Raw genomic sequence first — 15,881 nt, 5'->3', positions numbered from 1 at the left:
TAGTGGAAATTTATTGCACCGCAAAGGGTTAACCTTGCTCACACCATATTGCAGCAAAAGGCATTTAAAAACCTATTAAAGAGCATCTATGCAGAGCTCACTCTGAGTATCAAGAACGTGAGCTCAAGAAAACTAATCACCATTTACTACCATTTCCAGAATTGAAAGAACTTCTGTTTGACAACCTTTAAGACAATGTGCTTACATATGCTTCCGCCTAAAACAGACACTGTCATTATGTTACACAGTAGAGGAACAAGGACATGGGTAGGGAGATTCCTCCTGAGGCCTGCAAGAGAGCATACATGTCTCATGGGGGGCTCTTCTCCTGCACGTCCTATCGTGAAATCACACGAAAATTACTTTATCATTTGTACTTTCTACCAGCAAGATTTGCACACAGATTCCCTAATGTTAGTAATGGCTGTTGGAGATGCAGCTCCAAGGTAGGGACAATGCTCCACGTTTGGTGGACATGCCCTCTAGTGACACATTTCTTGCATAGAGTGGCAGGCATGTTAGAAGATAGTGTGGTCCTACATCTGAAACCCTCCTTAGAGGAATTTCTCTTATACATACTACCATAAGATCTTATTAAACGTTTATATCTCATATTCACCAGGCTCAGCTGCCTTGTTGCTAGCTACAAGCTGGAAGCCAACCTTCGTTATTTCCAATACGGAAATTGTAACTCAGGTCACGGCCAACCTAAAAATGGTGGTCATCTGCCGAAATAATAATTATAAAATAAACACCCACATTGGGAGCCGCAGCCATCATTAGGGAAGTTAATGGTATAACCATTAAACTGGTACCCATCTACTTTTCTTTACTTTACACTTGATACACCTGAGGCAGGGGCTTGCACCAGACAGTGAGAGATAATTCCCAGATTTTACTAGTAACATGACGTAAAGTCATGATTTTATTAAAGACACGGAGGCGAGTATTATGCATAACTCTTTCTTTATTTCCTCAGCAGCAAAGATAGAGGAATATAAATATTGTCAAAATGAAAGAAAAAACTGAACAGGCATAACAGGCAGCCAATCACATAACAGAGGAAGTAGCTATATAAGTCCTGTGTCTCCCACAATCCCCCTCTTTCTTGCGAAAACCGAAGACCAGGTAAGATAACGATGTCCCACTTGATCCAAACAGGAAACGGGAAACAATACGAAAACTTCAAGCTAAAAAAGATAGAAAAATATGGTAATTTCCAAACTCAAAACTGTAGACTTACCAAACATAACCGTGAGGAGCCATACAAAAAACTGTATTCTGAAATAGAAAAATATATAAAATTAGGACCCAGCATAAAATGTTCAAGACCATCCAAAACATGATGCAAATACATGATATAAATACGTGATATAAATACAGACCTAATTGAAAAACATACCTGAATAGCACCGAAGCATCTCCTTTCCCAGAATCCACACCGGGAGGGTGGGCGGGAATAATACTCGCCTCCGTGTCTTTAATAACAACCAGAAAACCTCGGGTAAGTAAACGACTTGGATGCAGACTTCGTCCTCCTGGATATTTCAAAAGTAACACCTTCTGGGGTGAATGCAACGGCGTCCCAATCCAGGGCCCTGACGTCAGAGACCCTCTTGCAAGAGATCAAACAAAGTAACATCACCAGCTTGGATGACAACCGTTTCAAAGTCAATTCATGGTTAGGGTACCACGATGAGAGGAACTGCAACATCACGTTGACATCCCAAAAGGCAGAGAAACGAGGCCGAGGAGGACGGGCAAGGCGAATACCCTTGAGAAGGCGACATACGAAAGGATGTCTGCCGACAGGGGAACCATCCAAACCCCTGTGTCCGGCCGAAATAGCCGAGCGGGATAGGTTGATCGTGTGGTACGCCTTGCCCGAGTCAAACAGGAACGTGAGGAACTCCAGGATCAGATGTAGAGGGGCAGATACGGGATCCACTGCCCGTTCCATGCACCAACCAGACCACGATCTCCATGAAGCTCGATAAGCCGTTCGTGTGCCTGGGGCCCAGGCGTTATCGAGGAGCAGGAGAGTTGTCTGCGGAACGTCTGAGACAACCCAAGGTCCCCTGAAAGGAACCATGCTATCAGGGGCAACTGGTGTTGAATCACCAGGTCGTGTGAGTTCCCATCCGGATCCAGAAGGAGGTCCTGGAAGACTGGTATCAACCGGGGAAAATCTATTGACAACTCCATCAAGCGAGGGAACCATGGTCGAGATCTCCAGAGAGGGGTGACCAACGCCACACAACAGTCGTGGCGAACCAGTTTCGAGATCGTGCGTGCGATCATGTTGAACAGGGGAAAGGCGTACAGGTGACCCTGCGGCCAGTCTTGGAGAAAGGCATCCGTCGCCACCGCTGCCGGGTCCGGCCTCCAACTGTAGAACCTCGGCAGCTGAGTGTTCAGCCGTGATGCGAACAGATCCATCTGGAACTTTCCCCATAACATGTCCAGGCCCTGGAACACCGAGGCGTGCAAATGCCAGTCGCCAGAGTCTCGTAAGTGTCTGGAATTCCAATCCGCTCCCGAATTGTCCAGACCCGGAATGTGTTCCGCCGTCACCGAGACGTTGTTGTAGAGGCAGAACTGCCAGAAATCCTTCGCTAGAATCGCCAACATTTTGGACTTCGTGCCGCCCAGGTGGCTTATGTAACGGACCGCCGACACGTTGTCCATCTTGAGCAGAACGCAGCAATTCGCCCGCCCTGGGGTAAGGCTGCGGATCGCGAAAGCCCCCGCCAGAAGTTCCAAGCAGTTGATGTGTAACGACTTCTCCATGTCGGACCATCTGCCTCCTGTGGAAACGTCTCCACAACGAGCACCCCAGCCGTGCAAGCTGGCATCGGACTCTATCACTACGTCTGGGACGGAGCCGAAAATGGCTCTCCCGTTCCATGCCTCCATGTGTGCCAACCACCATTCTAACTCGTCTCTGGACTCCGCGTCCAAGCGTATCCGAGATTCGTAGGAGCGGCCCAGTCGAAGGTGCGACCCTTTGAGCCGTTGAAGGGCTCTGTAATGTAGTGGGCCCGGGAAGATCGCCTGAATAGAGGCTGCGAGGAGGCCAATAATTCTCGCCAATTGTCTTACTGACAAGTCTGAGACACGAAGAGCCCTCCGGATTTCCTTCCGAATGGCTTTCATCTTGGAATCCGGTAGAAACAAAAACTGTTGGACGGAATCCACTTTGAAGCCCAGGAATTCTATCGACTGGGCGGGGGTCAGGACCGATTTGTCCCAATTGATCAGAAATCCCAGACCTTGTAAAAGGTCGGTCGTCCAGTCCAAGTGTAGTTGGAGGTCCGCCCTCGACTGGGATAAGATCAGGATGTCGTCCAGGTAAATAATGAGGCGGACCCCTCGGGTTCGGAGGAATGCCACCACCGGCTTCAGGAGCTTGGTGAAGCACCAAGGAGCCGAAGAGAGACCGAAAGGCAGGCAGGTGAAGCGCCATCGTCGGCCATGCCAAGTGAAATGCAGGTAGTCCCTGCAGTCTGCGGCAATGGGAACCGTGAAGTAAGCGTCCTTCAGGTCCAGTTTGGCCAGCCAGCGTAGAAGGTCTCTGAGGCAGTGTATGCCCTCCATCTGGAAATGTTGGTAACGTAGGAAAGCATTGAGAGGGCGAAGATTTATCACGGGGCGAACTCCGCCCCCTTTCTTTGGTACAAGGAACAAGTTGCTCGTAAAGCCTCGCGCGGCGAACGGCAGTTCCTCTATTGCGCCCTTGGACAACATTTCCACGACTTCCGCGGAAATCATCTCGTCCTGATCTGGTGGAAGAGACAGTTCTCTGGGGGGATAAAACTGGACAGGCATAGAAACGAACTCTAGGCGATATCCCCTTACACACTGTAGTACCCAAGCATCTGAGGTCAGTGCCACCCACCTGTGATAAAACAAAGCCAACCTCCCCGCTACCTGAACCTGAGCGGGAGGGGAAGAAGGGGTACTCACCGTAAGGACGTCTGTTAGAAGCGCCACTGCGGGGGTATCTGGAGCCCCAAGCTCTGCCTCTGGCTGGGAAGAAGGTGGGTGCTCTCGGGTCTTGGAAGCCTCGTGATGGAAAAAAGGAACCTCTGGGTGCTCGGAACGAGCCTCTGTAACCGCGGCCAGGCGGACGGTTCCTGCTACGCCCGGCCCCTCCAAAAACCTTGGGCGCGAACATGCGTTTCATGTTCGCTTGCGCCTTATCAATTGCGGTAAAGGTCTTCACATAGGAGCCCATGTCTTTGACAAAGGAGGAGCCGAACAGCAAGCCCTCCTCAGTCGGGTCAGGTTCTGTCACCGTCATAGCGGCCAGCTTAGGGTCGATCTTTAGGAGGATCGCCTTACGCCTCTCAGAGGACATAGCCGTATTAGCATTGCCCAGCAGGCATATAGCCCGCTGGACCCACCCAATGGCCACATCCATATCCAAAACTGAGTCTCCAGATTTGGCAGCTTCGAGAAGCTCGTATAACTTCGATAGGGGCCCCAGAGTATCCAGGATCTTGTCCTGGCACCCTTTCAGGGAGTGGTCAAGGCCCTTCTTGGGCTTCCAGCCCGACTTATTGAGGAATTGGGCAATTTGGGGATCAATATCCGGGGTTTTGCCGGCGGCGCCGGGGAGTGAAGGCCTCGGGCATTCGGCGCGCAGTTTATTGCGGCCTTCTTTAGAGAGCGGGGTGCGAATACGCTTAGCCACGTATTGGGCAATATGGTCTGGGGGAACCCACTCAGCGGACCTGGGGTGCCGCAAGTCGTCAGGGTCGAACAGGGGGTTACCCTGCGGGTCAAGAATCGCCTTGGTATCCCCAGAGGCGTCTAATAAGTGGCCACTGGCCTTGGCAGAGGAGCCCGAGGGGGTCACGCCCGTAAGGGGCAAATCCTCGCCAGATTCACCTTCGTCAAAGGAGTCATATCCCATATGGTCGGACTCATCCTCCACACTCCGGTCGGTATCCGACCCATCATCTAGGGCTCTGGCCCTTTTCCATAGTCTAGCCTTTTTAGCCCGGCCAGGGGCTCTTTTGCGCGTGGGGTGCGCGCTATCAGTGACCGCTTCCAGCGTGTCGTTCATGGCAGGTAGCACCTGCATCGAGGAGTGGGAGTCGACATTTTTGGATTTGGCCTTAGCCTTACGTGCCCCAGGCACTGTCTGGGCAGGGGAAGGGGACCCCCCACCCTGGGAAGTTGGGGTGGTTACTGCAGGTACAACCATTGAGTGGAGGGAGTGGGTAAATGAGGAGGAGACAGCCCCCATGGCCGAGGCAATAGCCTTCTGCAGGGAGGAAGCCATAGTGGCTTCAAGTAATGCCTGAAATTCCTGAGAGGCCATAGCACTCTCAGTAGTCTCCATGGTAAAGTCCCCAGAGGGGTCTGCAGGCCCATCATCCCTATCCTGCATGTTGGCAATAGTTTGTAAGAGCAAACTTTAAACTAACGAAACAGGGCAGGAGGGAACTAAAAGGGTTGAGTAACCCACAGAGAAAAGCAACAAGAAATAGTCAGACCGTTAGTGTGCCCGGGAGGGATCGAGGCGACCGACTGCACGGCAACTAGGAGGCAGACCGCATGGAGGTCCGTCCAAAATGGCCGCCGCACGCGAGGGAAGTGCTCGCGTCCGTGCACCCGTCGGGGGAAGGGGCGCGTGCACTCTGCCCGCGCGGTAAGACCGTGGGCGGGCAGGGAAGTGCACGTAGCCGCGGTCGTGAAGCAAGGACCGGCCGCGGCAAAATCACTGTTTGCACCCGCGAGAGGGAGCAAGGGAAAGGCAGGGAGAGAAAAAATCTCCCGGTAAAGGGGAAAAACCCCCAGGGATCCCCAAGGCACACTAAGCGGAGCACAAGAAATAGAAACGATGCATATACACTTAAACAAGGGATGCATCAATAAAAACAACACCAAAGTAAAATAGTAAATGGCAATAATAACAAGAAATACCACAATCAAAGTACAAGTAAGAGAGCTAAACATGGATACTTAGCTGTCTGAGGAAGCAGCAAAGAAAGAGGAGGATTGTGGGAGACACAGGACTTATATAGCTACTTCCTCTGTTATGTGATTGGCTGCCTGTTATGCCTGTTCAGTTTTTTCTTTCATTTTGACAATATTTATATTCCTCTATCTTTGCTGCTGAGGAAATAAAGAAAGAGTTATGCATAATATGAGCCTCCGTGTCTTTAATAAAATTATGGTTTGCCTATCGTTAAAGGAAAACTATAGGGTCAGGAACACAGACATGTATTCTTGGCCCTATAATACTAAAAACACAATCAAGCCCCCAAGTCCCTCCCCCCCCCTAAATATAGAAAAATCTTACTTTTTTTTTTTTTTTTTTTTTTTACATTCTTTATTTTCATGGTTCAGGTTTAGGCATACAGGCTTTAACAACATTTTACAAGGTTAGAGATAGTAGAAAATAGTATGGATATGTAGCATGTAATATTGAGAATGCTGCACTTTTAAAAAAATAAAATAAATTAAATCAGGCATATGTACTGACTGATTTCATACTAACTATGTATTTTAGTTCAGGTAGTGAACTAAATAGGATAGCATACGATGTAAGCTAGGCTAACTGAGCACACATAGAGTAGCACATGAAGGAAAAACACACCAGGTAACTTAACCAGAAGTATTAAGTACATTCCATCCAGTCCTAACAGTGTTAACCCCTCAAGGACCAAACTTCTGGAATAAAAGGGAATCATGACATGTCACACATGTCATGTGTCCTTTAGGGGTTAAAGCCCACTCTGTGAAGGACGGAATGGAATGACCTAACGTCAGGTTAATGGACCACTAAATCACCCAGACCACTTCACCTCAATGAAGGGGTCTCGATGCAGTGTCCTGTCATTTTTAACCTATTATTTAAAACAATGCTGTTGAGATGATTGCATCTTTAAGAACAGCAGAACACGATCTCTGGAATGATTCAGTCTGTGTGACAGATGGAAACCATTTTTTAATAGGAGGAAGCAGTTAATGATACAGATATGTGCTTAATGCTGAATAAAAGTGATATTGGGGACAGTTATTGGCACAAGGTAATAACATAGCACTGAATGTTATAATCATGACGAGACAGGGATCATAACAGCTGGCGACAATTAGACTCTGCAATGGCTCACATTGGCACCTTGATTGTGTTTGCACCAGACGTAGAAAAATGAGACACATGGGTTAATCTATTTGAGTTTTATTGTAAATAAGTGGCAATTTACCTGACAACTGTATGCCCAGAGGCTTACAGCTCTAAGCATTAGAGGTACACTCCACTGCCCAAATACAAAAAAAAATACAAATCACTGTTTAGTATATATACTTCCTCTACAACAACTGAGTAAAACTCAGTCACATAGTTACATCGCTGAAAAGAGACATGCAATTCATCAAGTTCAGCCTTTGTCACATCCGTTTTTGTTGTTGATACAAAAAAAGGCAAAAATAAACAGCTTGAAGCAGTTTCCAATTTCGCAACACACTTGGAAAAATTCCTTCTCAACCCCTGAATTACAGTTAAATCTCTCCTTGGATGAAGAAACTATTACCCCACAAATAAAAAAATATATTTCTGAATATTATGTTTTTGCAAGATCTGTACAGACTCTGCTAAAACCATCTCTTCAGGGAGAGAATTCCACATCTTTATTGTTCTTACTGTAAAAAAACAACCTTTCCTTTGATTTAGACTAAATCTCCTTCCAGTCTACATGCGTGACCTTGTGTCCTATGTATAGTCATGAAACGAAATACAGTTCATAGGAAAGCTTTGAATTCAATGCTTTCCTATCACAATCATTCGAATACCTAGGCAGTGCTTGCCACAACTGTGCTTCAGTCCCTAAGGCTCGGTAAGACATTACCCTTAGTTCTAGGGTGTGATATTATTCTGCGTGCTGGATCAATATAATCCCTTCAATCCCATGCACACTAACCTTGGGAGGTTAGTGTGCATGCACTGCAAAATGCTGCTCTGTGCCAATCAACATCTCCTCATAAAGATGCATTGAATTAATGCATCGCTTTGGGGAGCATTCAGGTTCATGATGGACATACAATCATTGCAGGACTGAACCCAGGAAGTCCCTCTAGTTACTGTCAGAGTGACAGCCACTAGAGGTGTTACTAGGCAGCTTTTCCAATGCTAAGCTTGCAAGGACAGGCTATAGAAATGTGAACAACTACATTAAGCTGTAGTGGTTCTGGTGACCACAGTGTCACTTTAATATTGTTGATTTTTTAAATTAGAACTTTGCCATTTGTGCAGACCTATGTGCATGCACAAACACACACACTATGTGACCCATGCAAACATACACTAATACTCACTGACCCATACTGTGGGGATATTTATGGGATAATAATAGTAAACAGTTGATAATTGCCCACTATTTTAATTCTCAGATCCCAAAGATCGTTATCGTGTAAGTGAAATGTATTCCATATAAATACAATCACAATTTGTTATAAAAATAGATACAATTTATTGTGACAATTTAAATAATAACAATATGTAACATGCGTGACAATAATCAATGAATATTCAGTATAACATGATATGCAATACAATGGCAATACAAAAACATTTTTCAATGGTTAACAGCCTTAATTGTCAAGACAAGATTTATGACTGTCTTTCACAGAGACAAAGAAAAAGTTTCACACAGTTTGCAGGATAAAGCCATAACACTTTAGCTGACAGTTAAAATAACCCTTTCAATGCTAGCTAGACCTCCTAAGTAATTAAGACCTATTCTCATGTAATTTTTAAATAAAATAACAATTAAACCAGTTCATTAGTCACTTCCTGGAACCATCCAATAAGAGTAATCTACTATATTCTATAAGCAGAATCTTAACTTGCCTAAACAGATATTTTATCTTATTTTAGAGCAAATCAATACACCTGGATAAATATCACGATATGCTAACATGTGATATGTCACATAAATACATAATTATTCATTTCTATCTGCAGAATAGAAAGTTTAATAATATATTTGTTTAGTAACTAAGATTTCTAAATATCGAAATCTGATCGTGATTTTTCCAGTCATATATCATGCTATTAGAATTTTTTTTAATTAAATTAGATTAGTTAAATGAAGCCAGTATATTTACCAATTAAAGAGATGTTCTCATCAGATGTTCTCAGGTAGCTAAGTGTCAAGGAATGTTTCTTTCTCGCCTACTTTGTCTTGCTTTGCATCCTTCTGCCTCCTTTTGCTTTCTCTGCATACCTCTCTCTTCCCTTTGTCTTAACTTTTTAAAGGAAAATTCACTAGGTGATAGACCAATAGGAGGTGTGGTTACCTTCCAGATAACAATTTAAGTATTTGGTCTATAGAGGGCAGTCTCGTCCCACTAAACATACCTATCCAGGAAAGAGTTCATTTTTCCTGGTGGCTATTTTGACGTCATTTAGCTTATCTTTATGGTTAATATAATTTAAGTTTACTCGTCAGTTCAAAGGGTTTTCTTTGGGCTTTCTTCAGACTATGTGTCTCCAAATTCTGCTATAATTTCTAATATGACAGTTCGTAAACTTAGTCTCACCTTTCTCTTACAATGGGAATCTTGTGAAATTTAAAAAGTAAAATTAATTACTAAGTTTTATCTGGTCACTGGTGTCTGGCTTTCTTGTGTGAAGCTAACATTAAGAAGAGTATTCCATTAGCATTTAGACAGTTTGTCCATCCCCCGTTCTCATCTCTTATCAACAGGTTTGTATATACTAAGCACAGGGCTGCCATCAGAAATTTTGGGGCCCCTGACAAAGCACAAGGTCTGGGCCCCCCCCCGCCCCCTCCCTCCCGGGCCCGCCCACGCCCTACCTAGTCCGCTGACAATGATGCGGGACTGAATGTGGTGTGTATAGTGGAAGTGAATTAGAATGTGTGTAATGGATGTAGTGTTTGTGTGTATTAGATACTGTTTGTGCAGTGAATGCAGAGTGTGTTTGTGTAGCGGATGCAGTGTGTATAGTGAACACAGAGTATGTTTGAGTAGTGGATGTAGTGTGTGTACAGTGATGTAGTGTGTGTTTGTGTAGTGGATGTAGTGTTTGTATGTACTAGATGAAATGTGTTTAGTGGATGCAGTGTCTGTAGTGGATGTAGTGTGTGTATTAGACGCAGTGTCTGTGTATAGTGAATGCAGAGTGTTTCAATTTGTGGTGGATGTAGTGTGTGTACTGTGAATACAGGATGTTTGTGTAGTGGATGCTGTGTGTACAGTTAATGCAGAGTTTGTGTCAGTATAGTGAATCCAGAGTGTGTGCATAGTTTAGTGAATGCAGAGTGTGTGTTAGTGTGTAATGAATGCAGAGTGTGTGTTAGTGTGTAGTGAACGCAGAGTGTGTCAGTGTAATGAATGTAGTGTGTGTTAGTGCAGTGAATGCAGAGTGTGTGTAAATGTGTAGTGAATGCAGAGTGTGTGTAAATGTGTAGTGAATGCAGAGTGTGTGTAAATGTGTAGTGAATGCAGAGTGTGTGTAAATGTGTAGTGAATGCAGAGTGTGTGTAAATGTGTAGTGAATGCAGAGAGTGTGTTAGTGTGTAGCGGATGCAGAGTGTGTGTTAGTGTAGTGAATGCAGTGTGTTAATGTGTAGTGAATGCAGAGGGTGTGTTAGTGTGTAGCGGATGCAGAGTGTGTGTTAGTGTAGTGAATGCAGAGTGTTAATGTGTAGTGAATGCAGAGAGTGTTTGAGTAGTGGATGTAGTGTGTGTACAGTGATGTAGTGTGTGTTTGTGTAGTGGATGTAGTGTTTGTATGTACTAGATGAAATGTGTTTAGTGGATGCAGTGTCTGTAGTGGATGTAGTGTGTGTATTAGACACAGTGTCTGTGTATAGTGAATGCAGAGTGTTTCAATTTGTGGTGGATGTAGTGTGTGTACTGTGAATACAGGATGTTTGTGTAGCGGATGCTGTGTGTACCGTTGATGCAGAGTGTATGTTAGTGTAGTGAATGCAGAGTGTGTGTCAGTATAGTGAATCCAGAGTGTGTGCATAGTTTAGTGAATGCAGAGTGTGTGTTAGTGTGTAATAAATGCAGAGTGTGTGTTAGGGTGTAGTGAATGCAGAGTGTGTCAGTGTAATGAATGTAGTGTGTGTAAATTTGTAGTGAATGCAGAGTGTATGTTAATGTGTAGTGAATGCAGAGAGTGTGTTAGTGTAGTGAATGCAGAGAGTGTGTTAATGTGTAGTGAATGCAGAGAGTGTGTTAGTGTGTAGTGGATGCAGAGTGTGTGTTAGTGTAGTGAATGCAGAGTGTTAATGTGTAGTGAATGCAGAGTGTGTGTTAGTGTGTAGTGGATGCAGAGTGTGTGTTAGTGTAGTGAATGCAGAGTGTTAATGTGTAGTGAATGCAGAGAGTGTGTTAGTGTGTAGCGGATGCAGAGTGTGTGTTAGTGTAGTGAATGCAGAGTGTGTTAATGTGTAGCGAATGCAGAGTGTGTGTCAGTATAGTGTATGCAGTGTGTGTGTTGTGTTAATGTATGCAGTGTGTGTGTTAGTGTATGCAGTGTGTGTGTTGTATTAGTGTATGCAGTGTGTGTTGTGTCAGTGTATGCAGTGTGTGTTGTGTTGGTGTATGCAGAGTGTGTTGTGTTGGTGTATGCAGAGTGTGTTAGTGTATGCAGTGTGTGTTGTGTTAATATATGCAGTGTCTGTGTGTTGTGTCAGTGTATGCAGAGTGTGTTGTGTTGGTGTATGCAGTGTGTGTGTTGTGTCAGTGTATGTAGTGTGTGTGTTGTGTTAGTGTGTGTGTTGTGTCAGTATGTAGTGTGTGTGTGTTGTGTTAGTGTATACAGTGTGTGTGTGTGTTGTGTCAGTGTATGCAGTGTGTGTGTTGTGTTAGTGTGTGTGTGTGTTGTGTCAGTGTATGCAGTGTGTGTGTTGTGTCAGTGTATGTAGTGTGTGTGTTGTGTCAGTGTATGTAGTGTGTGTGTTGTGTCAGTGTATGTAGTGTGTGTGTGTTGTGTCAGTGTATGCAGTGTGTGTGTTGTGTCAGTGTATGCAGTGTGTGTGTTGTGTCAGTGTATGTAGTGTGTGTGTTGTGTCAGTGTATGCAGTGTGTGTGTTGTATTAGTGTATGCAGTGTGTGTTGTGTCAGTGTATGCAGAGTGTGTGTTGTGTTAGTGTATGCAGTGTGTGTTGTGTTAGTGTATGCAGAGTGTGTGTTGTGTTAGTGCATGCAGAGTGTGTGTTGTGTTAGTGTATGCAGTGTGTGTGTTGTGTCAGTGTATGCAGTGTGAGTTGTGTTGGTGTATGCAGAGTGTGTTAGTGTATGCAGTGTGTGTTGTGTTAATATATGCAGTGTCTGTGTGTTGTGTCAGTGTATGCAGAGTGTGTTGTGTTGGTGTATGCAGTGTGTGTGTTGTGTCAGTGTATGTAGTGTGTGTGTTGTGTTAGTGTGTGTGTTGTGTCAGTATGTAGTGTGTGTGTTGTGTTAGTGTATACAGTGTGTGTGTGTGTTGTGTCAGTGTATGCAGTGTGTGTGTTGTGTTAGTGTGTGTGTGTGTGTGTGTGTGTGTGTGTTGTGTTAGTGTATGTAGTGTGTGTGTTGTGTCAGTGTATGCAGTGTGTGTGTTGTGTCAGTGTATGTAGTGTGTGTGTTGTGTTAGTGTATGTAGTGTGTGTGTTGTGTTAGTGTATGTAGTGTGTGTGTGTTGTGTCAGTGTATGTAGTGTGTGTGTGTTGTGTCAGTGTATGCAGTGTGTGTGTTGTGTCAGTGTATGTAGTGTGTGTTGTGTCAGTGTATGCAGTGTGTGTGTTGTGTCAGTGAATGTAGTGTGTGTGTGTTGTGTCAGTGAATGTAGTGTGTGTGTGTTGTGTAAGTGTATGTAGTGTGTGTGTGTGTAAATGTGCAATCTGGGGGGAGGGGGAGAGGGAGGAAGGGGCATTTTAACATATTTAAAAAAAATAAATTACATTTAATTAAATAGTTTCTCCCCCCTCCCTGCTTACCTTTGTCCAGGGAGGGGGGAGATTCCATCCCTGGTGGTCCGGTGGCATGGTGGGGCCCCCTGGGTTCCCTGTTACCGCAGAGGGGGCCCAGGCAGCACACAGCTTCTTCTCTTCTCTCCTCCAACAAATCTCGCGAGACACGCGGAGCGTTGCCATGGCAACCGGGTCTCGCGAGATTTATTCGCAGAGAGGAGAAGAGAAGAGGCTGTGTGCTGCCTGGGCCCCCTCTTCGGTAACAGGGAAGCCGGGGGCCCGCGGCTGCACACATAGATAGCGATATCCGCTATCTATGTGTGCAGGGAGGGAAAGTGGGGCCCGGGACTGCCAGAGCAGTCCGGGCCCCCCAGGGCCGCCGGGCCCGTGACAACCGTCATGGTTGTCACCCCCTGATGGCGGCCCTGACTAAGCATTCCTTTAGCTCTGGCAAAGTGGTTAGTTTTACAGAAGGGATAGAAATATTGTGTCTTTTGTTAGCTGAAAATAAAAAAAATGGAGTCTGCTCTGTTCAAAGTGACTCTGACAATGTACATTTTAATTTCTATCATAACATAAAATGTCTGCCGATATAAATACCCTGACAATACACTTGTTCACTCAAACTCAGTGACCCTCCCCACACTTTTACATTCTCATATTCACTGACCCATGCACATACTCACTCACACTCAGTGATCCCCTTAACACTTGATCACACACAGCGACCCACACACTCACACTCAGTGAATCATACTCACTAATACCCACTGACCCATACACTCACTCACTTACCCATCAGTTGAACAGCTGTGTGCACCTTTGCTTTGTCTGATTTCTTATTACAGGCTGTCAATGGGTTATTGGCTGCACCAGCATGCCAGGTGGCCAGTCTCTGCCCCTGTCACCGTCCTAGCTGCCCCACTTCCTGCTATGCTCCCGCTCACATGTTTCAATGCACAAGGCAGAGGGTGGGAGCAAGCAAATGATCCGTCCTTGTGCTACAGACCCGTTATATATATCCGGGACAGGTTTGGGGGGCCTAGCTATAAGTAACAAGACAGACTTTAGGGTGGATGCCGGCAGAGGTCAACAGTTTTATTGCCAGGTAGCGCCCAATGTTGTGGTCTGCTATTGCTATCTAAATCATGGCCCATGCTGCATAAAGCGCAGTCTCAGTTGAGGGGGGGCCAGCCCAGACAAGCAGTACAAGTGCCCCCTCTTAAAGAGCACTGTAGGTGACTGCCTAACACTCCTTATGCAAACGCCAGCCTTGCCCCGGCCCACCATTTCCTTTCTTATGTTTCTTGCACTTTAGTTGCCAGGGGCCATGTCAGGGCTGTATTCTCATGCATGAACACACAACTGATGTCTATGATGGATCCCACAAGTCACAGGCAGTGGTGGAACTACTACTGTATTTTATTGTGTACAGCTTTCCCTCTACCCTGATCAGTCTCTACATTGCTGCTGCTGAAAAACACCTCCAATGCATAATGATTTCACCACCACCACACTTCAGCTTTGGGACTGTATGGCTAAGCTGATGAGCGGTGCCTGGTTTCCTCCAGACATAACACTTTAAACTGAAAATCACTAATATCCACATCCAAACCAATTTACAGCACTAGAATCTGAGATTTATCAATGACCGCAAGGCAGCCGAAGATAAATCGAATGCATCCGTCAGGATGCACATACGTAAATTAACATTCACTTGTATCCATTAGAGGTGGAGTTAACCCAGCAGGTAATTATTGCAGTTACTGTAGGGTTAAGTAGTAATCCACTAGAGGGGGAGTTAACCCTGGCAGGTATTTATTACAGTTCATTAAAACCTGCAATAATTACCACTGCAGGGTTAAGGGACCTGGGACACTGCACCCAGACCACATCAATGCGCTGAGGTGGTCTGTGTGCCTATAGTGAACCTTTAACAATCTCCAGATTTTGTAATCCAGGCCCAAAACAGACCAAATACTGCTGGATGGCTGAAATCCAAACAAAATGCTGCAAATGCAGGCCTCGATTTAAAAAAAAAAACCCCAAACTATTTATTATTTTTAACATGTTTGTAGACATGCCCCAGCTTCTGCATGACAGGGGGGGGTATAGGGAGTTTAGATTCCCTTAAATTAATATGGGGGTCCTATTGACCCTTTCTGCTTTTTATTAATTTCATTTTTTTTGTGAACTCTTTTTAAAGTGGCAGCTGGCTAGGCCAGGTTTTTTTTTCTATTTGCCCTCCTGCTACTAGCACCATCGGCAATAATCATTCTTGCATGATTTCTTCCAGGTGCATTAGGTTTAGACTTTTATTAAAACCGGTGCTTTGTGAATCCTCTGAATCCTATGCTTTGTAAAAGCATCGATTTTAATTCAGGCACCAAATGGATCAGTTGCAGTTTAGCCTGGGATGACCAAATTACAACTGTACTTGAATTTAGTAAAATTGAGAATTGCCAATGCTGTCGGAATTTGGTTATTTTAACCGGATTTTGTTCGTCCTCCTAGAAATTTCCCATCCTTTGATTTAGCCAAAGTTTACACTGACCATTGATGCTTCACCCTGTATTTTTTGCACTCGTTCAAGGTTATTTACTAAAGTGAGAATTTAAAGTGAATTTTAAGTTTAAGGCCAGAGTAGCTGAATGGAAGCACAGCTGGATTAGAGCATTTTCCAACTCAGCTATTTTGACCTTAAACTTGAAATTCACTTTGAATTCACCTTGAATTCTCACTTTAGTGAATACGCCCTCCTAAAGCACATGGACTGTGTACATCAGAAACTGGATCTCCCAGCTGAGCAATGAGCAGGACATAATACAAACATTACAATGTTTGCCCACTCTTCTTTAATTTAGAACAATTAATATGTGGGCAGTTGTCTTATAATGTCTGTTTCATAATTGGTTTAATTAGTATTCGTGGTTTTATTAC

Source organism: Pelobates fuscus, chromosome 5 (assembly GCF_036172605.1).
Source record: "Pelobates fuscus isolate aPelFus1 chromosome 5, aPelFus1.pri, whole genome shotgun sequence".
In the NCBI taxonomy this organism is placed as follows: domain Eukaryota; kingdom Metazoa; phylum Chordata; class Amphibia; order Anura; family Pelobatidae; genus Pelobates; species Pelobates fuscus.
The sequence above is the reverse complement of the archived record's forward strand: the minus strand, read 5'-3'. Positions refer to the sequence as shown.